This window comes from Hyaena hyaena, unplaced genomic scaffold, assembly GCF_003009895.1.
Source record: "Hyaena hyaena isolate Hyena2069 unplaced genomic scaffold, ASM300989v1 scaffold_203, whole genome shotgun sequence".
Taxonomy (NCBI): domain Eukaryota; kingdom Metazoa; phylum Chordata; class Mammalia; order Carnivora; family Hyaenidae; genus Hyaena; species Hyaena hyaena.
Window position 1 is genome coordinate 340,092 of NW_024080835.1, and position 25,146 is coordinate 365,237.

Consider the following 25,146-nt stretch of genomic DNA (forward strand, 5'->3'; position numbering starts at 1 on the left):
GGAAGGGAAGGGAAGGGAAGGGAAGGGAAGGGAAGGGAAGGGAAGGGAAGGGAAGGGAAGGGAAGGAAGGAAGGAAGGAAGGAAGGAAGGAAGGAAGGAAGGAAGGAAGGAAAGAAAGAAAGAAAGAAAGAAAGAAAGAAAGAAAGAAAGAAAGAAAGAAAGAAACATGTTAACATGTTCTTTCAGCTTTTCCAAAGATCTCCCCCTGAAGTTTTCATCACATACTTTACCTCCATCTTTCTAGTGCCCTGGGTCCTTGAATTTCTCACTTATTCTAGAGTTTTAACAGACTAATCAACTGGCATTGGTGGCATCCTTTTGTAATTTCCTTAGATTTTAGCTGCTCCACTCTGCTACTTCCCACCTAACTGTCCACTCCCTATCTTCAAAAAATCTAAGACCCTACCAAAGCTCACCTACTGTTACCTGCTCTCTCCATTCCCTTTGCTCCTGTGGATATGTACTTTAAAATAATAATGTGAGGCACCTGGGTGGCTCAGTTGGTTAAGCACTGGACTCCAGATTTCAGTGCAGGTTGTGATCCCCTGGGTTCATGAGATCAAGCCCTAGATGGGGCTCTGTGCTGGCAGTGTGGAGACTGCTTGGTATTCTCTCTCTCTCTCTCTCTCTCTCTGTCAAAATAAATAAATGAAATGAAATTTTCAAAAACATGTAATTACTGTAACTTTAGAGAAATTGGCAAAGAAGTATAGGCAAATATGTTTTCAACAATTTCAATCAGAATCACTTGTTTTTCCACTTTGAAATCATAGCATACAATAAATGGATCTTTCATTATTAATGTAAAGATTTCCCATATAGTACTATCAGATGCAAAGTTAAAGGAATGTTCTCAGATAGACCTAATAGTAGGCTATTACAACTCCAACAAAGACCGAAGTCCTTGCTAAGACTAGTCAAACAATGATTCAAAATACTGTAGCTCTCTGTTTTTAAAGTAAAGAGGTAATTTACCCCAGTAGGTAGGTTCTTAAATCTTTTACAAGAAGTACGATGTTTAAACCCATTTCCTCTCATACTGTGGGAATATCAGGGTGTCTTTTCAACCACTAGTTTCAAACTAGCAGTTTACAGCGGCACCTGGGCAGCTCAGTTGATTATGTGTCTGAGTCCAACTCTTGACTTTGGCTCAGGTCATGATCCCAGGGGCGTGGGATTGAGCCCTATGTCAGGTTCCTAGCTGAGTGTGGAGCCTGCTTAAGATTCTCTCTCTCACTCCCCCTTTCTATCCTTCTCCCCCATTTGCACTCTCTCAAAAATAAATACAAAAATAAATTTTGGAAAAACCTGGTGGCTTATACACATCAGAAACCTTATTTGGCTTGTGTTTAAAATAAATTTGAACATGCATTTAGGTTAGACTGACAGTGTCCTGTCTGAAACAGATCCCATAATGCTCTACTTTCTCAACCCTCTTCTTGACTTACATATTTACATTCTCTCTGTATACCCTGTAGTTAATGTGGGTTTACAACTGTCGTGGTTTGGAATTCACAGCAAACTGAAGCCAGAGTTTGTTTGTTTTTTTTTTTAATTTTTTTTTAACGTTTTATTTATTTCTAGGAGAGAGAGAGAGAGACAGCGTGAGCAGGGGAGGGTCAGAGAGAGAGGGAGTCACAGACTGAAACAGGCTCCAGGCTCTGAGCTGGCAGTCAGCACAGAGCCCGACGCGGGGCTCGAACCCACGATCCGCAAGATCATGACCTAAGCGAAAGTCGGACGCTTAACCGACTAAGCCACCCAGGCGCCCCTGAAGCCAGAGCTTTCTAAATGAACCCAACTCTTAACAAAGACAGAACAATGGTTAGGCATCAGCCTTATAAAGAAATCAAAATGATACCTTCCTTTTACAGAACCTAACAAAACATGAGTTCAGTAAGTCACTAGAGAATTGCCTTCTAGGAGTACCACTTGGGACGTTTTCAGAGAAACACAGAGCAATCCCTGACTCCCTGTGTTCTTAATCCAGATTAGTTAAGGGGTCAGCTTCAAATATTTATAAGGAAAATGCTATATTTTGCTTGGGAAGTAGCCGAAGAGTTTTAGCTAAAATTTGATGCTCTCGCCTTAAAATGTCTGCTACCTCAACTTACAACAGCTGGGGGCCAGTGCTCTGAGAAAAAGCCTGGCTAACCGAGCAAAGCCTAGCAAACACCCCATCTCAAGTTTTATGACTTCTTAATGGCTTGAATCACTGGTAGGTGTTTTTAATACCTGCTGTCAGTTTGGAAATGTTTCTCACTTGGCAGCTGGATAAGGACAATAAACTTGTCAAGCAGGCAACTAACTATTCAATCTATTATTAAAAACATTAAATCCAAAGAAATGGAAAAGCTGTTTAGGTCTATGGCTTCTCACTAACGCTTTTCATCCGTAATGTCTTTTAAAAACACTTCCTGAAGTTTATTCCCTTATTAAGAGAATTATCAGAGAATAAATTATGTGGCAATAATCTAGTGCTCTTTCTAAATAACAAAGAGGAGCAATAAATATGAGACGATATTTATATTATGGGCTTTTAATAACTACTGGTAGTCACAAACACATTATTTTAATTAAGGAAAGGCTTAGCAGAAATCAGTTTTGGAAAGTATCTGTGGCTAACTCTTTTCTTTCCAGAGTAAAATGTCAAGATAAATTTAAATTTTTGTTTCAGGAGAGAATAAGTTCATTGAATATACAAATGTCATTCCCAGTCTCAGGTTTATTTTGTTGCTCCTGAAATAAGCTTTCAACTCTTCTTTCACATCCTAAACTACGTACTTTCAAAATAATTGCTATCCATTGTGTAATAAAATGATGCCTGGTAATACTGCAAGAATACAATTAATAAGACCTCTTTATTATTATTCAAGAATAGAGTTAAGATACTTGAGAGACATTAACTTTACAGAGTACATCTGTGGACATTAAGTAAGACCTAAGTTTCCAAAATTATTACTAAGAAAACTTGCAATCTCTGGATTGCAAAAGAGTTCAATCAGATAAATTTTATCAAAATTACCAATGCATTGCACATGGACTATTTTAATATGAACAAACACTTAATTCATTTTGACCAATAATCCACTGGTTATCAGTTATCACTTATTTGTGACAGGCTTTTATTGAGGGAGTCACAATTCAATGTATTATTGACATGAAGTGATTTGATTTTTCCCATATCTACTCTAGTAGCTTCAAGCTGGTAGCCTAAATACTTAAGCAGCCTTCTGTTTTGCCTGTAGACTTTAAAATAAAATTGAATATAGCTAAAACATGGAAAGAGCCTAAGTGTCCATCAACAGATGAATGGATCAAGAAGATGTGGTTTATCTATACCATGGAATACTACATGGCAATGAGAAAAAATGAAATCTGGCCATGTGTAGCAACATGGATGGACCTTGAGGGTGTTATGCTGAGCGAAATAAGTCAGGCAGAGAAGGACAAATATCATATGTGTGCACGTATAGGAGGATTAGGAGGAACTTGACGGAGGAACAAGGGAGAGAAGAAGGGGGGAAATGGTGGGGGAAAGGGAGAGAGGCAAACCATGAGAGACTCTTGAATGCTGACAAAAACTGAGGACTGATGGATGTGGGGGGGAGGGGGGGAAGGGCGTGGAGGAGGACACTTGTGGGGATGAGCACTGGGTGTTATGTGGAAACTAATTTAACAATAAACTATTTGTAAAAAAAAAATAATAAAATGAAATAAAATAAAATTGAATATGAATTTAAGTGAAGCATGCACCGTCTTACTTGTCACAGGCTCCATACTCTCTGTGGCAGGTAGAATCCAATGCCAAGATGGCCCCTGAATTCTCATCCACTGGGGCGCACCCATGTATATAATACCTTCCTCTTGACTGTGGCTAAGACCTGTGAATATAATGGATGACACTATTCCCACTAATAAGTTACAATATATTGCCAAGGTAAATGTTCTTTCCAGATTCAGTTAAGGTTCCTTATCAGTTGACTTTAAATTTTTCTAAAGGACAGTATCCTGGTGGGCTTGATCTAATCATCTGTGCTCATTCAGAGAGTATCCTGACCCTTCCTCAAGCAGCAAAGATGCTTTCTGGCTGGCCTTGAAGAAGCAGACAGTCATGCTGACAACCGCTCATGGAAAGGGGCAGCTGAGAGCCTGAATTCCACCACTGTAAGGAACTGAATTCTGCCAACATCTTGACTGAGCTTGGAATTAGATCCTGAGCTCCAGAGGAGAATGCAGCCTAACACACTGATTGCAATCTTGTGAGATGCTGAGCTGAGACCCAGCTAAGTCTCTCCCAGACTCCTAATCCTCTAGAAACAGTGAGATAATAAACATGTGACATTTTAAACCACGAAATTTGTGAAGATTTATAACTCAGCAATAAAAAAATAATATGCTTTGTACTGCCTCAATACTCACCATGATTCACACGTATCCTCTTTTCCATCTTTTTGCATCTTAGAGAGTTTCTTTCATGTTATCAATTCCAGTTACTAAAACTTAGTCCTATCCAGTTTTAACTTCACTGAAGTTTAAAGATCCTTCTCTCACCTAGTACAAGTTATAGCTGTGGCCCTGCCTGCATGGAATAACATGGGTAAAATTCTATCTTTCCCACTTTTTTCAAGGTCTAGAGTTCTGTACTGGGTTCTGTAAGGAGGAAAAGGAGACCCAGAGATATTACTGCATCAGTGTATGTGGTGGGAGATTTGAGCTATGTGGTCTGATTTACTCAGTCTACAAAAGCAGCCTGCATGCCTTTCTGAAGCACGTTCAGTGTCCCAAAGCTCCCCTCGGTGGCTGAGGATTCCCACAGAAGGGCAGTTGGACTTCCCTTGGTCTCTTGCAATGGACTACTGCCTTCTCCAGGCTCCAGGGGACCAAATGCCTTTTCCACGTTGAGAGAATGACTCCTTGTCCCTGAACCTGTCTGAAAGCCCAGTGTTCTTCCTCTAACCTCACACTCCCCCATGGGGGAGACCTGGGTACTCACAGGTTCTCTTCCATGGCTTCTGAGGAGAACTAGGAAGGAATGAGGTTGCCCCCAACTCCTGGCATGTTATGCAACAATACCTTCAAGCCCTGCTGGAAAGCTCCTTTAATTCTTCTGCCTTCAGAAATGCGTAAGAGGGAACTAGTCTTTAAAATCACCAATGCCCTCCAACTTCAAGGGCCCTGTATCAGTCTCTCTCGCAAAAGCAGGAGCAGTACCACATTTGGTCTACTTAGACTTTAGTTCAATATTCATCCAGCCAGAGAATAAAAAGAAAGATTCTTTTCCTGGGCCCGAATACTCTGTATCATTGGTACCTTTCATTAAAATTTAGAGTACAAGAGACCTTTTCTTCAAATGGCCTTTAGCTAAACTTCCTGAACTATAGGAACATTCTTACGTCTGGTGGCATAATTGATTTATACCAAACAGTAAAACCAGCTATTTAAGGAAAGAAAACTGTAAAGCATTCAAGGCCAGCAACATCTACAGTCTTTTACTCCTCCCCACAAATAAAATTTATACTTATTCACCATTGATAGAACAAGCTTTCAAAATATTTCCATCAGTGTTTCCCTTCTACCATCTTCACCGAAAATAGAAAAGGAAGGAGCCTAGACTCTAGGTTTGATTTTCCATACAGTTAATTCTCAGTAAACAGCACCAACTAGACTGAGACCCATTCACAAAAAATCAAAAGCTTATTTCAAGTAATTGTGGATATATAAGTTATTGATCGCAGGGCTCAGCCCACCTTCTGTCCGCCATAACCCCTAGCAAAGGCTCCGGTACACGCGTTATCTGCCCTAGTCAGAAATGAAACAAACATCAAACTTGAAAAGCTGCACATCCACTTAGGAAAGCATACATTTTCAGTGCCATCTCAAATTAATGAACTTTATTTTTTTAGAGAAATTTTATGTTCATAGCAAAATTTAATGCAAATTGCATGGAGTTTCCATATACCTCCATTTCCCCATCAACTCTGCCACCACAGTGGTACATTTGTTACAAATGATAAGCATACACTGACACAGCATTATCACCCAAAGTCTGTAATTTACATTAGACTTCAATCCTAGGGTTGTACATTCTGCAGGCTTTAATAAATACAATGATATATATATCCAACACTCTGGTATGGACCATAATAGTTTCACTGCCCCCAGAAACCTGTGTTGACACATAATCACACACAGTCCAATAGGTGATAATAGAGTTCACTCCTAATGTTGCACATTCTAGGGTTTTGGACAAATGTATGTCATGTATTGGGAGCCATTCTGAGCCCACTAGTCGAGAAAACGGGTGAGGTTAAAGCAAGTTTGCACGGTCTCTTGCCAATCAGATGATGACCAATATCTACTCCCACCCAATTATTTCTGCTTGAGCACTGACCCCTAGGGTACCTTGTTGATCAATATCGGGAGTGACTTGTCCCCTTATTCTGGCCCTGGTATGATGATAGCACCTTGTGAAGGAACTTATTGTGGGAACAACTTTTGATTATGGGAACAGACATCGTGTCTCCAGAAGGTCCTGTTTCCCTCCATACTTTCCCTTGCGCTATGAATAGGCTAATGACCCTTAGTCATAAAAGACTGACCTTTATATGTACAATTCTGTTTCTACCGTGCGTTAGTCCAAGATGTTCATACAGCTCAACATGCAAATCAACTAACCCAAAATGTCTTTCATGCCCTAGCTATTCAAGAAATCATAAAAGTAGACACAAAGGTAAATGCCCTCGAAGAGGCTATTCTATGTATTGGAAATGAGCTAAACTCTTTAAAGGTATGGTTGGCTCTCCGGTGCCATAAAGAATATAACTGGAAAATCAAGTCTTGCCCGGAGACAAAGAGCCTAACTTAGAGAGAAGGAACAGATAAGGGCAGAAAATAAGTTACCACATACACCTTTGCTAACTGATGGTGTATAGCAGCCCCTTCCCTGAGGCCTACTTTCCACAAACACCTTCCCTTACCCTGGCAGCTGTGATGAGGATGGATAAGAATATCTACAAACCTATGACTTAATCTTAGTGTTATTAAGATGTGAACACCTTGTTATTTTCTTAGTTACTCAACCTCAGTATAATTGGGGCAGTTCTGCAAGAAGACTTCTGTAAAACCTGTTTCTGTACATTTTCCAAAAACACCTTATCACAAAGAGCTATCCATTATAAAAATTCCATTTCCTGATGCCATGTTAACATTTGACCTATAAATAAAGACACCAAAACCGACAGGACGGAGATGCCTGCCTCGTGACCAGAAAGGATCTCGGGACTCTCTCATTCTCTTTCGCCGACACCGTCCATCCTTCAGGGACCCCTGGACCTGTCGGCCTCCGACAGTCATGTATCCATACTTACAATATACACAGTATGTTCACTGCCCTAAAAATCCTCCGTTCTCTATCCAACCCCAATCCTGTGCTCGCTTCAGCAGCACATATACCAACCCCCAATCCCAACTCCGGCAACCACTGATCTTTTTAATGCCGCCATACTTTTGCCCTGTGCAGAATGTAACATGATTGGAGTCATACAGTATGCAGTCTTTTGCAGACTGGCTTCTTTCACTCAGCAATATGCATTTAACCTTCCTTTATCTTTTTTCTCATGGCTTGATAGTTCATTTCTTTTTAATGCTGAATAATAGTCCATTATTTGTACCATAGTTTGTTTATCCATTCAGCTACTGAAGGACATTTTGGTTGCTTCCAACTTTTGATACTTAAGAACAAAGCAGCTATAGACATCTGTGTGTAAGTTTTTGTGCGGATGTGAGTTTTCAGTTTAGCTGGGTAAGTATCAAAGAGCAGGACTCCTGGATTGTATGGTAAGGCAATGTCAGTTTTGTAACTAACTGCCAAACTCTCTTCCACCGTGGATGTACTGTTGTTTATTTCCGGCAACAATGAAGGAGAGTCCCCTTTGTTGTTCCACATCCTTACCAGCATTTGGTGTTGTCGATGTTTGGAATTTTGACCATTCTAATATGTATATAGTGGTATTTTGTTATTTCAGTTGGCATTTTCCCGGTGACCTAAGATGTAAAGCATCTTTATATATGCTTCCTTGCCACCTGTATGTCCTCTTTGGTGAAGTATCTGTTAAGCTACTTGACCCACTTATTAATCAGGTTGTTTGCTTTCTTATTATGGAGTACTAAGAGTTCTTTCTATATATTTTGATAACATCCTGTATTAGATGTCTCTTTTGGAAATATTTTCTGAGGCTTATCTTCATATTCTCTTGACATTGTGTTTTACAGAGCAGAAGTTTCCTATTTCAATAAAGACTAGCTTATCAATTCTTCCTTTCATGGATGGTATCTTTGATGTTGTATCCAAAAAGTCATTACCATACCCAAGGTCATTTAGGTTTTCTCCTATGTTATCTTCTGGGAGTTTTATACAGGCGGATGGCTTTATTGGTTGGCTGTCAAAATAATACCTAGTAAAGAGTAGCCACTCAAATTTTTACTGAATCAATCTACTTACTTCTTTATTTGGTGTACCTGTGTGCAGTATAATAAAGAATTTGGTTTTTGCCTAAGGTTTCTGACAAGGAGTTTCAAAAGCGCTTAGAAATTCCTGAGTGATACAAATCTTTACAATGTTAAATCAGGTGACTCCTGTGGACCCCTAAGTAGCTTCAGGATGGAGCTGGCCACCAGGAAGACCAACCAAGTAATTATAGGGTTGAACTTTCTTCCTCTTCAACCTCCAGGGAGAGGAGGGAGTCTGCAGATAGAGTTCAATAGCTCAGTCATTGATTCAATCAACCATGCCTTTTAGTGAACCTCAGAGATACTTCCTGTTTGGTGATCGTGTTGATATGCTGGGAGAGTGAGAGGGCATGGGCTCTTAGTATTCCAGATGCTCTCAGACCTTGCTCTATGTGTATGTCATATAATAAAACAACGTCTAGGGCTTTCCTGAGTTGAGTTGTCCTAGTGAATTATCGAACTTGCACTGGGTAGTGGGAACTCCCTAACTGGCGGTTAGTTGGTCAGAAATGTAAGTGGCCTCAGGACCCCCAGGACTTGTGGCTGGCTTCTAAAGTCAGGATGGCTGGATGGGGACTCTTATCCTTAAACGTGTGGATCCTGATCATAACTCCGGGTTATAAGCATCGGAACTGCACTGAATCCCAGTTCCCCAGGTGGGACTAAAACAGAATACTGTGTTTAACAAACCATTTAGTTGCATTTCCACAATTGTGTACATTGTATTTGTCTAGTATCTACAACGAGTCTCACACTACAAATACTCAATTAGTGCACAGAATAATTTTTAAATTAACTGTTCAATAAAATGACAAATAGGAATCCAATCAACACATTTATATTTTCCATGCTGCTGAATATTTGCCCTCATTTCCTTTTTAGCCACTGACCTACGTATATATTTGTTTCTCTGAGTAGTGTCTTTAAGTAAAATTTTATGGATATAAAAATAGAATTGAGATGGCAGGAACCACAAACTTTAAAATGAATTAAGGTAAATCAAGCCATCATTAACAATACCTGAAATATATTGTCACTACTACATCAATACATAATGGGACACTCATTAATATTATGCATTCCATGAAGATTATATTTTAATAGTTTCTAGGTTAGCAGGGGTAAGTAAATTAGGCAAAACATTAGGCAGGCATTAGAAAAGCAGGTGATTCCTATTACACTGGTTTTTCATAAGCTAAGGATCTACAATAGAGGCAATCAATTATTTCAAAAGAAATTCAAATTCAAAAATCAATAACTGGCTTTCTTTGTGCAAGGGGAATATCTAATAGCAGCAATCAGTAACTAGGGCAACTTCTAACCTGATACATTTAGCCAAAAAGATTTCAATTTCTATCTCCAAGTATGTTTTAGTGCTTCTATTCCATCTTATTACTTTGAAATTTTTCATTAGAGATTCAAGGCTCTTCAGAGCTGAAAATCACCATAGAAATCATTATGAGAGAACATCTGCTGGAGACACCTTATGAAGTTAAATGTGAATTTGGTTTAAATATGTAATAAGGGTGATTGTTAATATTACACTAATTCTTTTGCTTAATGAAAGCAAAGTGAATAAATATAGGTGCTGTGTTTCCTATTAAGGACTATAAGAATTTAAGATATTTTAGAAGTGCTGGGCAGATTTTACCTTTATGTCACCAAATAGAAAACAGATTTGTTAGCAAATCAATAGTGCAAAGGAAGAAAATGTTTCTTCTGCTGGAGAGTAAAGGACAAAGACTGATTCAATCACCACTTTAACAGCAGTGTTTGCATTCAAACAATGAACTGTTAATTACAAATGATTGTTATCTGTATGTAAAAACAAGTTCTCAAAGATATATACAGCCCACTTCTCTCTCCCTGAATGCCATCTACAAGATATCTGTAAGCCCTTGGGAACCTACCAAAACTAAATTACAGTTTTAAAATTTTCTATAAAAATGAAAATACTCTATAAATTTGACTTCATAAACTCATATTCCCTCGCAGCTAGGACGAATTAAGGTTTTTTTCAATGTGTGTGAAGAACTAACTAGCTTAAAATCTCCTGATTACTATTCTTGCAGTGGAAAAACTTTAAGGAAACTTTCTTTAAAAGAATCCAGAAATGAGCCCAAACTAATTAATCTCACTCCCAGCAGTTTCTTTAAAATTCTACATCTTTCTACCTTTTCAATAAAGATCATTTAAAAAGAGTTCTGAAAACAAATACATAAGCAAATAATGAATACATAAGTTAAATAATTCTAATTGCCACATGTAGATGATTACCTGCTAGGACAGCAGATTTTAAATTGTGTTGGGCATAATCGGACTTCTCGGCCTCAGCATTATTGTCAATTGGGGTTGGATAATTCTTTGTCGTGGAAGGCTGTCCTGTGCATTGTTGGATGTTTAGTAATATTCCCGGTCTCTGTTCACAACATGCCGGTAATATCCACCCTCTACCTTAGTTGTGACAATCAAAAATGTCTTAGAACACTGCCAAATGCCATCCAGGGATGGGTCCAAACTTACTCCCAGTTGAGAACCAAAGGATAGTTTGTTGAAAATAAGAATGTTGAGTCCCATCTCCCAGCAATTCTGATTCACAAAGTCTGAAGAGATCTGCAATTTTTTTTTTTTACAACCACTCTGCATTTTTCTTAGTGTGGTTATTCCCAAACCACATTTTGAGAGCCACTACGTATTTATTTGCAAGCAACTTCATAGGAAGGGGAGAGACATTCACAAAACACTAAGTGTTCAGCATTCGGACCTCAAACAGCCTTTCTGCCTGCCCAAAGTTGAGAGTCAGAAGGAAAACCACAAACGGGCTCTTATTAATCAGTAAACCAGGTATCTTTTCGAGCCTCACAGTACCTAAAATGTCTTCATGAGCTCTGGATTCTCCCAACAATTCGCTGAGGGACATAAGAAAGATAATTTATAAATAGGCTTCCACCATTTCTACCTCAGTAGGAGTTATGTTTCTAGTTTCTGTGATCATAAATTAACAGCACAACAAAAGCTAATCAACTATTTCAACAGGGATGGCATCCTTAGAGGAAATAGATTCAGGGTTGTCTTATTATAATTATACACCTAGAATCTGCCAGAATTCAAAGCTTGGGACTTTTCATATGTAAAAGGTTTTTTTTGGTTTTTCTTTTCATGATCCACATACGTCTTTCTTTTAGTAGGCATAACTAGATCAAACAAGCAAATCAGTTCTCTATAAACTGGTCATTAAGGAGTTCTATTCTCTTACCTACACCTGTCACTAAAATCATATGTGAATATGTGTCAGCAAAGTTTTTAAATATAAATTTTAGGATTATTCCCATTGAATCATTTACAAATACAGTACTCATTTTAATTAACGTCCCATCTTCTCTGCAAGCTGAATTATACATTTTTGTTGTTTTTTTAGAAGTCACGTTACTCCTTATCTAGCTTATGGTCAAATAAATTCTCTTTTCCCCTGGTCTATTGTCAAACCTATCCTGCACTGTGCAACTGACTTTTATGAACTAAATACAAGAGTACACAGTTATTGCTGTCAAATTTATCTTCTTGATTCAACCTGAATGTCCGTTCTATATAAAGCAAATAATCAAACTGGTGATATGGCTAGATGTAAATTCCTGTGCAAGCCTGATATAACCTCTATCTTTCCTTTTAATCTTTTCCCCAATCATTATTAAGAGATATTTATACTTCGGAGATCTTCTGAGCGAGATGAAATCATAAGGACATGTCAGGTAAATGGAACAGCACCATAAATAACTGAGTGGATCGGCCCAGTATGTATTGGCTTTCAACAGTCCGACTACTAAATAATGTCTGAGGACGTGGTATTCAAGTATATCAACACCAACTTTCAACTTCTCTTTTCAGGCTCATCTCACCTTGATCTTCATCCTCTATGCTATACTACGAGCCAATAGGACCATACTCATTAATTGAAGTTTACAAGATTTCCTACCTTAAATCCCTACTCACTCTTTTGATCCATCCATTCATGAGATTCTAACTTTGCCTAGTGAAAATCTCTTAATCTTTAATGTACAACACAACCACCTCCTCCATAAAGGCTGCCATCATTACCTCTCATTGCCCAACTTTTTAGAAAGAAATTTCTCCTACTGACTTCTCAGAGTAATATATGAGTACATCAGCCTTAAGTTACCATCACTTGCTGATACCCTGTTCATACTTCGCATCTACCTAATACAATGTTCGTTACTTGGGAATTTTTTATTGATTTAATTGATGAATGAATAGTATACCTCAAACTTGAAACTTTTATGTGAACATTAGAAAAAGGTGGCAGCTGGAGTCAGCACAAATTAGAATAGGCTTAAGAGTAAAAAAATAAGAGTGAATAAGAAAATATTTCATAACCAATTCTGCATTGAGAAGGAACAGCAATAAAAATGTGCCTCTTCTAACCCAAGTTTTAAAAATGAAATTAATCAATCTAACAGGCTTTCATAACCATTTCTAGCTCCTTAGGATTTTCATTTCTAGTTACTATGATGATGAATAACAACCTAACAAAAGCTAATCAACTCTTTCAACTTCAAGGCATCACCAGAGGAAATGGAGTCTGATTTCAGAAAGAGCACTTCAGAAATGATGCAAAACCTGTAGTGGTTACAGATGCCAAAGTGGTTTTGGGCCAAAAGAGCCAATTATTTAACCAGTTCTCAGCTCACTAATTCATTTCAAAACCATTTGACCTAGAGTAAGCCTGGTGCCCCTAAGTCTATCTACACGGAGATAAAAAACTATTTAGAGGTATTAGGCAATTAGTTCCCCCAAAGGACTCCAATAAAAAAACAAGTTAGAGAAAGGAAAACAAGACCTTGAGCCACAAATTATTTATGCACTTCTATCATGATTGCTGAAAAAAGATTTAAGTTGGGAAAAACTTCTAAGTGAAATCTTAGATATTTTTCCTAGAATCAAGAGAGCAAATTTGCCAGACTTCACAAGTTTAATAGAGTAAAACATTACCAATCAAATATATTTTAACAAACATTAGTACTGCAAAAATATCTCTGCAATAAAAATGTGCTTAAGTGACCTAAACATACAGTCTTCTTAAGCAACGATCAAATGGCAAAATTCCAGTATGAACAAGACTTTTTAAAAACTGTCTACTTTCACTTCAGTAAGATAATATTTTATCAAAGTTAATTGACATAAATTTTCCTTACAAAATCTAGTAACAGTCACCCCCCAACATAGCTTATTATTACGTGGCTCTGAATATACATACATAGATACATGCACACACTAGGTTCAATGTGATATAATTAACACATGCTTGAGAGCCCAGAGTTCTGGATTTTATTTTTATTTTTTTTAAATGTTTTATTTATTTCTAGCAGAGAGAGAGAGAGACCGCGTGAGCAGGGGAGGGTCAGAGAGAGAGGGAGTCACAGACTGAAACAGGCTCCAGGCTCTGAGCTGGCAGTCAGCACAGAGCCCGACGCGGGGCTCGAACCCACGAACCGCGAGATCATGACCTAAGCGAAAGTCGGACGCTCAACCGACTAAGCCACCCAGGCGCCCCCAGAGTTCTGGATTTTAAATTCATCATCCTGACTTTAACTCACTTTATGCCTTATGGTCATTCTACCGCTTTAGAATTGATTTTGTATATAGAAGAGACAGAGGCTTGGACTATATGAATTTTGGACCACGTGAGGTTCCCATGTTGTCTATGCCTTCATGATCTTATACAATGGATGTGTACAGTGCCTAGATAATCTACACCTTAATCACAAGAGTCTTAAATGTATTCTTTTTGGCAAGAGTACTTTAATAAAAGAAAAAAATATGTCCAAACAATAAGATAAAATATTTCCTACACCCTACCAATGATCTCTCATGTTCCAGTATTCGTTCTATTTCGTACCTTTCAAAAGCACAAAAAATTAAGCATTTGTTTATTCATTGAACACATCATTTTAGATCATCTGTTTTGTGCCAGGGACTGTTCCTAGGCAGTGGGGATGCAGTGATATACAACATAGACAAGCGATTATAAATATCATAGATCTTATAACTGGTGGGGGAGGCAGATAATAAATAAGGTAAGATAGATATGAAGTATGATAGAAGGTATGGAGGTGGCTGAAATATAGCAGGGTGATCAAGAAAGTCCTCTTTAAAGACCTGAGATTTTGAGCTGACACCAGAGAATAGGCCATGAGCCAAAAGTGTAAAGAGCTGGCCGATGTGCATTCTCACCAGAAGGATGTAAAGCCAAGGGCAGGCCACCTAAAATGTGCCACTTTGACAATATTATTTTAAATAAAAGGTACTTAAGAGACATTCTGTTCAAGGACTCTCAGACCCTCCCCTGTCTGTGTGAATGCAAGAAATAAATCTGTACTAGAGATATCCTCCTTGCACTAAATAGCAAAAAGGAATCCTCCTCACCAGAGAGATAGGAACATTAAAGCTAAGAAAGCTTTATAAACAAACTTTTTTACTTTATACTAATTTACTACCTCAGCCCAAATTCTACTTTGAATTCCTTACTAATTGAAGCTTCCAAAGTTTTCTTTGTCCTTTCAGTTCCTCACAGATTTATTGTTTCTTCATCTACACAGTATAAAAACTGCCTGCCTTTTATAAAGTCTCCAGTTTCATTATCGGACCACCATGCATGCATAATAAGACTTTGGGGTTTTTTCCTGTTAATCTGTTTAATGTAAAGTTAATTCTTAGTCCGGCTGGAAGAATCTTGGCTAGAGGAAAATTTCTTCTTCCTTTGCAGAGACAGAGGTCCTGGGGAGAGAAAGGCATTGCTGTGTTGGCCATCGGGATCTACTTACTAAGCAAGAACATGGAGCACTGGTTTAGAACTTCTACAAAAGATTTTTAGGATTTTTTTTTTTTTAGATATAACAAGAAAACCAGTCTATGCTTTGCAGCAGTTCTTGACTCTTTTCCTAAGCCTACTGGCCACATTCAGTTGATCACCATGGCCTATTAATTTAAATCATGTTAAAAGTGCCATGTAGTCATCTAAGAGTTTTATATTTAATAATTCATTTAAACCTCTCAACCTCCCTACTTTGTAGGCGTATTACTATTACTAGCCTTACTTTTCTATGTGACCCAACTAGAGATACATGGATTGAGTAATGTTCATGGAACACAGCTGTAAAGGGATAAAACTAAGACTCATAGCAGCATGTCTGGCTCCAGAACCCACATTCTTCTCCATTACATTTCACCAATGACTGTCAATCAACTTGACAATAAACTAATTGTAAAAAAAGAAAGTGATAACCCCACAGAACTTCCCTTCACATTTAACTTTGATAGCATGTTTATACGCAAGTGTCAGTTTCACAGATTTATTCAAGGGCTTCTCTATTTTTCCCAGCACCCTCTTTATAACATTTTCAACATCAAATCATCCACTTTAATTATCTTGTTCTCATCCTTGTCAATTTTTATCTTAATGTTTTCTTCTTTAACTTCCACATCCTTGCTTGTCAATAGCTTTGTTCTGATGTAAGTCATTTGCCAGTGTTACTAGCATATGCTCTAACCAGTAGCTTTTGTGAAAATTATGTTTTTACTTTATAATCATTTAGTTTTCATTCATTGTTGCACTGCCCTAAGTTCTATCTGGAGATTGATCTTCAAAGATGTTGGAATAATGGGCCAGAGATACCAGCATTGAGCAAAGAGGGACATTTGAGTGATAACTAATTTTTATAAAAAGTTTATTAAATAAAAATTAAGGGAAAAAAGGGTGACTGGATAGTGCAGTCAGTTAAGCATCTGACTCTTGATCTCAACTCTGGTCATAATCTCACAGTTCATGAGTTTGAGCCCCACATTGGGCTCTGCGCTGATTGCATGGAGGCTGCTTGGGATTCTTTCTCTTCTCTTTGTCCTTCTTCCCTCCTTGTGCATGCTCTCTCTCTCTCTCTTTCAAAATAAATAAACTTTAAAAAATTATAATAAAGTTTATCGGTTCATACTAAATAATTTCTGGTTGCAGTAACTACCCTCTATCAATTGTAGTAATTTAAGGGATACAGAAAACAAAAGTGCTTATAGAAGACTCTTGGGAATTAGAGCAAAATTAAAATTATAGTCAAGACAGTAAGCCATTACATAGAAAATTATAGGATCTCAAGATATAGAACCTACAAAATTCTTCATTTGGTAATTAGAAAAATGGTCTGTCAAATCTCTAGACAGAAACCCTCTGAGGAGAAGGAAGCCTACAAGAAGGGAACAGATCTAGAGAGGCTATCCCACACTGCTACATGAAATGGAGAGTGTGTTTTTCTGTGCACTACATTAGATCCTCTAAGTAGCAGAGTCAAAACCATTATTCCACAAGATACACAGAAATAGCTCAAAATTCAAATCCTGTATAAGGCCTGAAGCTGAGAAAAAAATGTTTCTGTTTTAGAATTATAAAATATCCTATCTGAGCAAATTGTGTGGGAGGGGCAACTGGGAACATAGTTCGCTGGTGTCCAGATTGACATCAATCTCATTAATAATGCTTTTGTTTTTGTTTTTGTTTTTCTACAAAAGTTTCCCCTGCCTCAGGCTAACTAGGCTTCTAGCCCAAGGTGACACTGAAGTGGCTGGAGAAGCCAGTTGTAATCAAAGAGCTGTCAAGGATTTGCCCTTGGAGTTGACATAGCTCCATAACTAACCATCTTTGTAAAGAGATGTTGATAACTTTAAAAATCATAGCTAAAAATCAAATCACAGTGTTCTTTTAGAACTGATAGTTCCACCTTATTTAGTATACAAAAAAACAAAGAATTTATGAAATCTACAGAAAATAGCCTGTAAGTATTTGAGAGTGAGCTATCTCCATAAATCCATAAATATATCTATGTCCCCTCCTCCTTGGCCAGGTCTACCTTCATGCACTTGGCAAATACTGACTCTGAACACGCAAAGTGTCAGACACTGTGTAAAAGCGGGGCAGCATGGATGAAAAAGGTGCAGCGTCGTCTTCTTATAACTCAGATGTATAAACCAGTTAGAGCAGATTGTCAACCTAGTAGAACACACAGTTTGATTGTTGTTCCATCGATTTGGGATTGGTTTTATATTGATTTGGCAGACAAATTCTGTAGCATGGTCTGTCCGACTCCCAGTCCCATATGCTCTATCTTGGCATGTGCAATTCCTCAACCCCCACCTATGCACTGAACTGTCTCCCATTACCTGGAGTAAATAAAGGGCCCAATTAAATTAGTGCCCCCAAAACAGCCATGCCGTCGACCCTGCCCAGCTTTGGTGACCCACTGCCTGGTAAGTACTGTTCCCCTGGGCTGCACTTCTTTCACCTCTCCTTCAGCTCCTTATTCTTCATTTCCTACTACTGACCCATCTGGACAAGCCATAGACCCCTGGAATCATTCATCTATCTGATGTTTGATAAAGTGTGGGCAGTGAACACCTGCAACAGAATCATTTGGTTGCTGGGCCCCGTCTACACCAGCAGACTCAAAGTGTCAGGTGGGGTGGAGAGTGAGAGAGAGGGACAAAGAATGAGTTTTAGGTGATAGGTCAGAGTCTGAATTTTAGAAGTGCCCTCAAAATGATTTCTCCATTTTACAGGACTCCAGATTCTCTTGATTTCCCTCTTACTTCAACTGTTCATTCTTTGTCAGTCTTGTTTGCTGGTTCTTTCTTACGTGCTGCCTGGTAAGTCACTGTAAATACCACAGGACTCAGTCCTTAAAATTCCTCTGTTTTGATCTACGTTTATTTCCCTGCAGTCTTATGATTTTAAATGCCATCTGGTTACTCCCAAATTTATAGCTCCAGCTTGGACATCTCCCTTGAAATTCAACTGCCTACTTGACATCCCCACTGAATGTCTTTTAGGCATCCAACACGTAATATGTCCAAAATTGAGTTCCTAGGCTTCATCTTCAAATATACTCCTCCTTCGATCTTTTCCAATCTCAGCACTGGCCACTTGACAACCCAGTTTCTCCAGCACAAATGTGGCATCATCTTTTCCGTACAATTTCTACCCTCTCCTGCACTCCCTGTATCTTTCTCCACAGGCCTTATCTTTATAAAACACAATGTATTTTACCTATTTATTCTGCCAACTATTTGTCACCCACTGATCCATTAGAAGGATAAAGATTATTGTCTGATTTTTTTCTCACCACTACACTCTTATTTTCTAGAATAATGTTTGGCACACAGTAGACAGTTAGTAAACATGTGTTGAATAAACAGAGCAGTACCTAACACACAATAGGTACCTAATAAATATTTGGTGAAAAATCATTGATTTTTAACCTAATCATCCTTAAAATAGGCTCCTTTGCAATCTCCCTCCCACCTTGCAGTTCTAGGATTACGTCCAGCCTATCTTATTTGTTTTCCAAGTCCCAGTTAGGCTACACTGTGGAAGTCTGTAAGAGAGTGAATATGACCATGACCTCAGAGTCTACCTGCCAGGTGACAAGTAGATACTTTCTACTATTATTCCTTCCTAAGTCCATCAAATGGTTGATTACCAATGTTACTGAACGCTATCAGCATCACCACTACCATCATTATCAAGGTATTGATAATACCTAGTCTGGAAAAGTTTTGGCGTAACAAATTATGTGTGTATAACCAAGGGAAAAATATTTTATGATCTCCAAAAGAAGATCTAGTTTTATCAGAAGATTTTTAGTCTAAGCAATAGGCTCAAAACTGGCTGACCTCAAACTGCGTAAGTACTTGTTTGGCCTGAATGGGCTTTCAATTTTTTAAATGCAATGTCCATATTTAAGTGTTTGGAGATAGTATTTGAAAAATCTAGATTTCTGGTTTCTTCTCAATGACAGATCACATGGTCCTGGGCCTGCATTTCCACCCAAAAGGCAAGCATACCTATCACCCGCTCCCTCCTGACAGGAGATGCTCTCTCCAGATTTCTACAATTGCTATGCTGCCAGATTCACCAAATCACACCACCTTCCTGGTGTCTGGGAGCACTTAATTTGGCAACTAGAACTCAAAAGCCCAGATTCTTGCAAAGAGAGCTAGTACTGAAGACCCAAGCTGCATAGTGCTGTGAGACAAAGAAGATGTATAGGCTGAAATACTACTCCTCTGGGGGAAATCCATTGGCTCAACACTGTCTCAAGTTTGGGGCTTACAAGTTTTGCAACCAAACCACACAGAAATGCCCTACAGCATTCTAATGATCTCTGATTGGTGACATTCTGTGAGAAAAGCAGCAGAAAAACTTTTGGTTTTACCCAAAGCACTGAGTGGGGATTCAGAAGGCAGGAGAATGCATCCCATTACTTTCAAAGGGGGTTGCAGTGAAAAATCCCATTTCTCTTCCATTCAGCACACAGCACACATTTGGTGACAGATGGCCATTCCAAGTGTTGTGGTCTGTCTCAATATATAATGAAAAATATATAAACCTTCTGCTGCACAGCAGAGGCGTGAGGCTTAAACACCTGTTTCGAATTATTCTGATACTATAAACATTGTTGGAAATTGGAAAGCCTTGTGTTTTAAGAAAGTAAGTGGTAGCATAGCCAACTACACTAAATTGAGTAGGCTTGGGTCCAGTGAGCAGTAAAAAAAGAAAATTATGCCTGCAGCTACTGGCAAACAGCTGATGGTAATAATATTACTGAGTGGGAATATAGTTAAAATCTATTGCAGTAGAAATCCTGTATATTCTCAAAGGTGTACTTACACTAATGCCATATGTTTTATTTTCTATCTTCTTTCTTTTCAATGCATTGCTTCTAGCATGATCCCTGGGGGGTATATTTAAGGTGGCGGTGTTTTGATGTTCTAATTAATAGAAAGATTAGTGATGTTCTCTACTCTTCTTCCTTTGTGTGTCCATCAAATGATCGATTACCAATGTTTCTCTACTCAAGAAACTGACCTGCCAGCATTTCGGCTCAGCTAGCAATTCCATCTAACGAAGATACCGGAGTTCTTGTCAGTCTACAATAAAGTTGTCACTGCACTTTCCAGATTCCTTCAGGGAAACATCTGCCTACTTGAACCTCTCATAATGAAGCACTGTCAATTACTGAAGGACTGCACATCATCCAATAACGAACCTGGAACGATCACTTGCCAATGGCTCCGTGCCACGACAAACAGATGTTGTCGCTGTTACCTACCTGAAAAAGAGGTCAAATGTTCCGCAACAGACACACACTGCTGCCCGCCCTGTGGGTATACATTACTCATTTAATAAGCTCTTTGTTTTACCCCGTATGGAAATCAGAGGTAGTTTTCAGTTTATTGATTGACATATTAGATCATTTTAAAACCAGACTTATCTTTAGAGTAATTATGCAATTGAATCTGACTTCAGGACTGGAGGGCTGCAAAGAGCTTGTCAGAATGCACATCAATTGGCACTGCCTCTTACGTTCATGACAGAGATACATGAACACTGTAATCAGAGTCTTGCCAAAATATACAAAAAGAAATTTCACATTAATAAACACTTGAAACCCACCTTATTTCCCATGTGCAAATACCCAGGGTTAGATTGTTACCATGGATCAGGCAGAATAAATTCTTTCAATCCTGAAGCACCAGGAAAAGACAGGAAAAAATGATACTCACTAGGCCAACAGCAATTTGAATAAAGAATAATATTTACTAAAATCTGTTAGGATCAAAACACTGTACTTGACCAAACACACAGTTGGGCTCTTATTGACATTGCTTCTAAGCAAATTCACTTGTTAAAACTTGAACCCATACAGTAAATGTTTATTTCAACATATATGAGAAAATACTTCCTCCTTTTTTTACTCTTTCTTTAAAAGTATTTCGTGTATGTGGATTTCAAAATATCAACTATCAAAAGGATGTAAAGGGAAAAAACAGTAGTCATCTTTGCCCCACATTCTCACTCTCCAGAGAGAAGCAATGAACACTGTATCTCTCCAGAAATACTAATGTCTACCTTATGAATGATACCATATCACTGTTCTGCACTTTGCTGTTTTTATTTAAATATAGACTTTGGAAAGCTTTTTATATTTTCACGTGAAGACAGATCTTCATCCTGTGTAGCTGATCCATATGTGTTTATAATAATTCATTTAAATATGCTCTGATGGGTGCTCATTTTGTTTCCTATTTTTAGCCGTTATGACAATGCTGTAATGAACAAGAGTGACTTTCTAATACCCTTTATTTAAAAATGGCCTTAGTTTCTTTGAGAAATGGAGGAAATTGCCCCAGTGTCAATAAGTGAGGAGGGCCAGAGAAACTTCTAGTCTCACGATTACATCAATCAGCCTCGCTCCCAGCATAAGGACAGACTCATAGAAACTACTTCCAAATGTAGTAAAACTTATGCTCCGTTTTCGATGGTCTCATCACAGTCAGTTACATCTATGAATTAGGGAATTCCATGGCTACTTAAGGCAGGACTATATGCAGTTTCATAGAGCTCCTCTCTTTGCATGAATCTCTCTCTGTCTCTGTGTTTCAGTGTGTGTCTGTCTCTGTCTCCTTTCCCCTCTTCTCCCTATTTCTATATGTAAATAGACAGACAGATAGATATAAAGGAAAATGTATATTCACACAATTAAATAGATTTATAAGGTATTTTTATTATGCTTATATTACATATTTTGTGTCCCTAAACCTCTTGGATTTCCCTTTGATCCTGGGAAAACCCAAAAGATGACAAAAAATAGTGTGGTTCACAGACTCTTTGGAGACAGTGAAGTTCTCAACACATCAGGAAATGAGAGCATGGGTATACCCACTCTAGCTCCAAAATCAAGATTTAAATAGAAATCTGAAAATACTTTTCTTTAATTTCACAATGCCCCTTCAATTTACAGGCCTGCTTTTAACCAAAAATTTGATATTTCTAGGATTTAATTCAGTGGCTTTAATTCAGTGACTTTTGTCTTGAAAGATCCTCTCGTCTCTTTATGTTCTTCAGGCATCTTATGACAATCAGCTTGTGCCCCTCCCAAGTTTCCAATATCAATCAATCAGACAAATTCACGGAGAGACGGCACTCCTTACTCCTGTGAGCGCCTCATCTATTAATCAAAGGCAACAGCTCTCCTGAGTTGTGGTAAAGCACCCAGTGGAGTCGAGTGGTTGCTATAAGCTCAAATTTGAGCTGCCAGCCAACATGTAGATGACTAAGTCAGAGCAACTTTTCTTTCACAAATGCACTACATTTAAAAGTCTTTAGAGAAATTCTATAAACAGATAAGCTTCTGGATAATCAATAATTTATTGTTTTGGACCATTTTATTTCATATATATTATATATATATATGCTATGATATATGTAGTATGACATATGTAGCACACATGCTATATATAATCACTGTATATAAAATTATAAAATTTATGCTGCAATGTACATGTATCTTTTCCCACTTACTGATGATTCCCTTAAGTAAATACCAGATTTCAACTATTTTTTGGTAATATCTCTTTTTTAAACATTTATTTATTTTTGAGAGAGACAGAGCATGAGTGGGGGAGGGGCAGAGAGAGAGGGAGACACAGTATCTGAAGCAGGCTCTAGGCTCTGAGCTATCAGCACAGAGCCTGACACAGGACTTGAACCCGTGAACTATCAGATCATAACCTGACCCAAAGTCAGACGCTTAACCTACTGAGCCACCCAGGCCCGCTGATTTTTGGTAATCTCTTAAACATTACTATTCATTTGTTTGGCCTGCAGTTTATTTTCTTTATTCTCCCAGTCTCTGGTCTTGCTTTAGTATCTCCTTTTATCTTCTCAGTATTTAATAGAGTATTTATTCTGCCTTCACCAGGACACACTGCCTTCCCTGCGCATGAAGTAGAGCAGATCTCTTGGGGTCCTGTCAGTTCCCCCCAGCACAGACTGTACCAATAGCTTAACCCAATGATTTTAGGCTGGAGAGAAATTGAGAGGGAGCTTTCATGAAAATTATGCTTCTGAAGGAAACAGCAAAATATCATGACCCTTTGGATACATAGCTCTGGGATTAAAAAGTAATAAATATATGTTCGATGGTAGGATTACATTACAATCTTTCAGACCTCCGCTTATCAGCCTGAGCTGCATATTAAAATCACCTGGTGGGTTTTTTGTTTTTATACTTCGCACGTTAGAACATATCTCAGACAAATTAAGTCAAAATGATCAGACTGGAGCATCAGTAGTTTCTGTAACTCCCCCAGGTGATTCCAATGTGCAGCTATATTTGAGAACCAGTATTTTGGGGGTAGTCAAGCAGCCATCTGCAGACTTTGGAGCAAAAGCCTGTGCCCATGTTTAGTTAGTACAGACCTTCTAGTAAGGAGGTAGAACTGTATTAGCATTGGTTAATGCTGGGATGTGACAGAATCAGAAGGTACGTGGTTTCACTGGATCCTACCTAAGTCCCTGAGATAGATATCAGGTCTCCATTTCATAGGTGAAAAAGCTGAGGCTCTGATAACTTGCCCAAAGCTGACTGAACTGAGATTCTACCCCAACCCCATAACGCATCAGAGTCTGTGCTCTTTTGCGCTGTGTGATGCCTCCACTGGACTGCAAAACAGAAGTAACACCCATCACCGCATCACCCTTCATCACCACTGCAAATCCTATCTCATTTCAGACTCCCTGTCATCGGATTTCATATCTGGCTCCTGGAAATTCTCTAGGAAGGGAAATGAAGAAGTGAAGGAGTTCTAAACACACACAGAATTCCATTTTACTCAGAACAGCCATTCAATCAACCAGCCTCTGTGTCTCTGACATTCTGATAACAGAAAATAATTCCTTTCTTTTGCAGGCTCCCTGGCACATCAGTACCAAGTTTCTCATGTCACGTCCACTTCAATTTTAATTGTACCCTAGGACACATGCCCCGCAGCATGGTCAGCTCAGCAGCATATCAATGATGGCAAAATTTAACAGCCTTTAAAAGAGAGCTAGATGAAAAGGATTCCTAAATGCTTTTCAGTGCATCCATGAATCATCTGCTTTCAATGGAGTGATATTTTAGAATCGCCCACTCAAGTTGACACCAATTCTGAATGGCGAGGTCTCACCCTTCTTACAAAGATAAGTTCCAGTGCCATTAGTCTCTTCAATGCAGCCTTAGTACCAATGAAACTATTTCTGCTGCTGGCGGGCATGGAAAGATAGAAGAGTATTTCCCTTGGAAAATACTCATTTTAAAGCTTTAACCCCATAGTTTAACAAAGCCCTGTAAGCTACATACCTTGACTAGATCTCTCTGGCCTCTCACAGAACTGTCTTTGCAGATCTAAGACTTAAAATTACGTTTCCAATATTCAGTAAAGGCCAATGAAGATATCAAGAATCTTTCGTCCTTTCATTATCTATACATTGGGGAGAGAATTACTATTTATTTCATAGATTTACTATACAGATTAAAATGAGAGATGAGAGAAATTAACCACAGCTTAATAAATTATGTGGAATTTAGTAGCATTCAATACATACTAGCATTATTCCCTCACTTTTTAGAAGTTACTGAAGTTCCCTTGTTTAAAGAGCCTAAGAACAAATTTGATTCAGGAAAAAGATTTCAGTAAAGCTTCCTCTCCTTGTAAACTGGATATTCACTTCTGCCAAACAATGAAACTTATGCA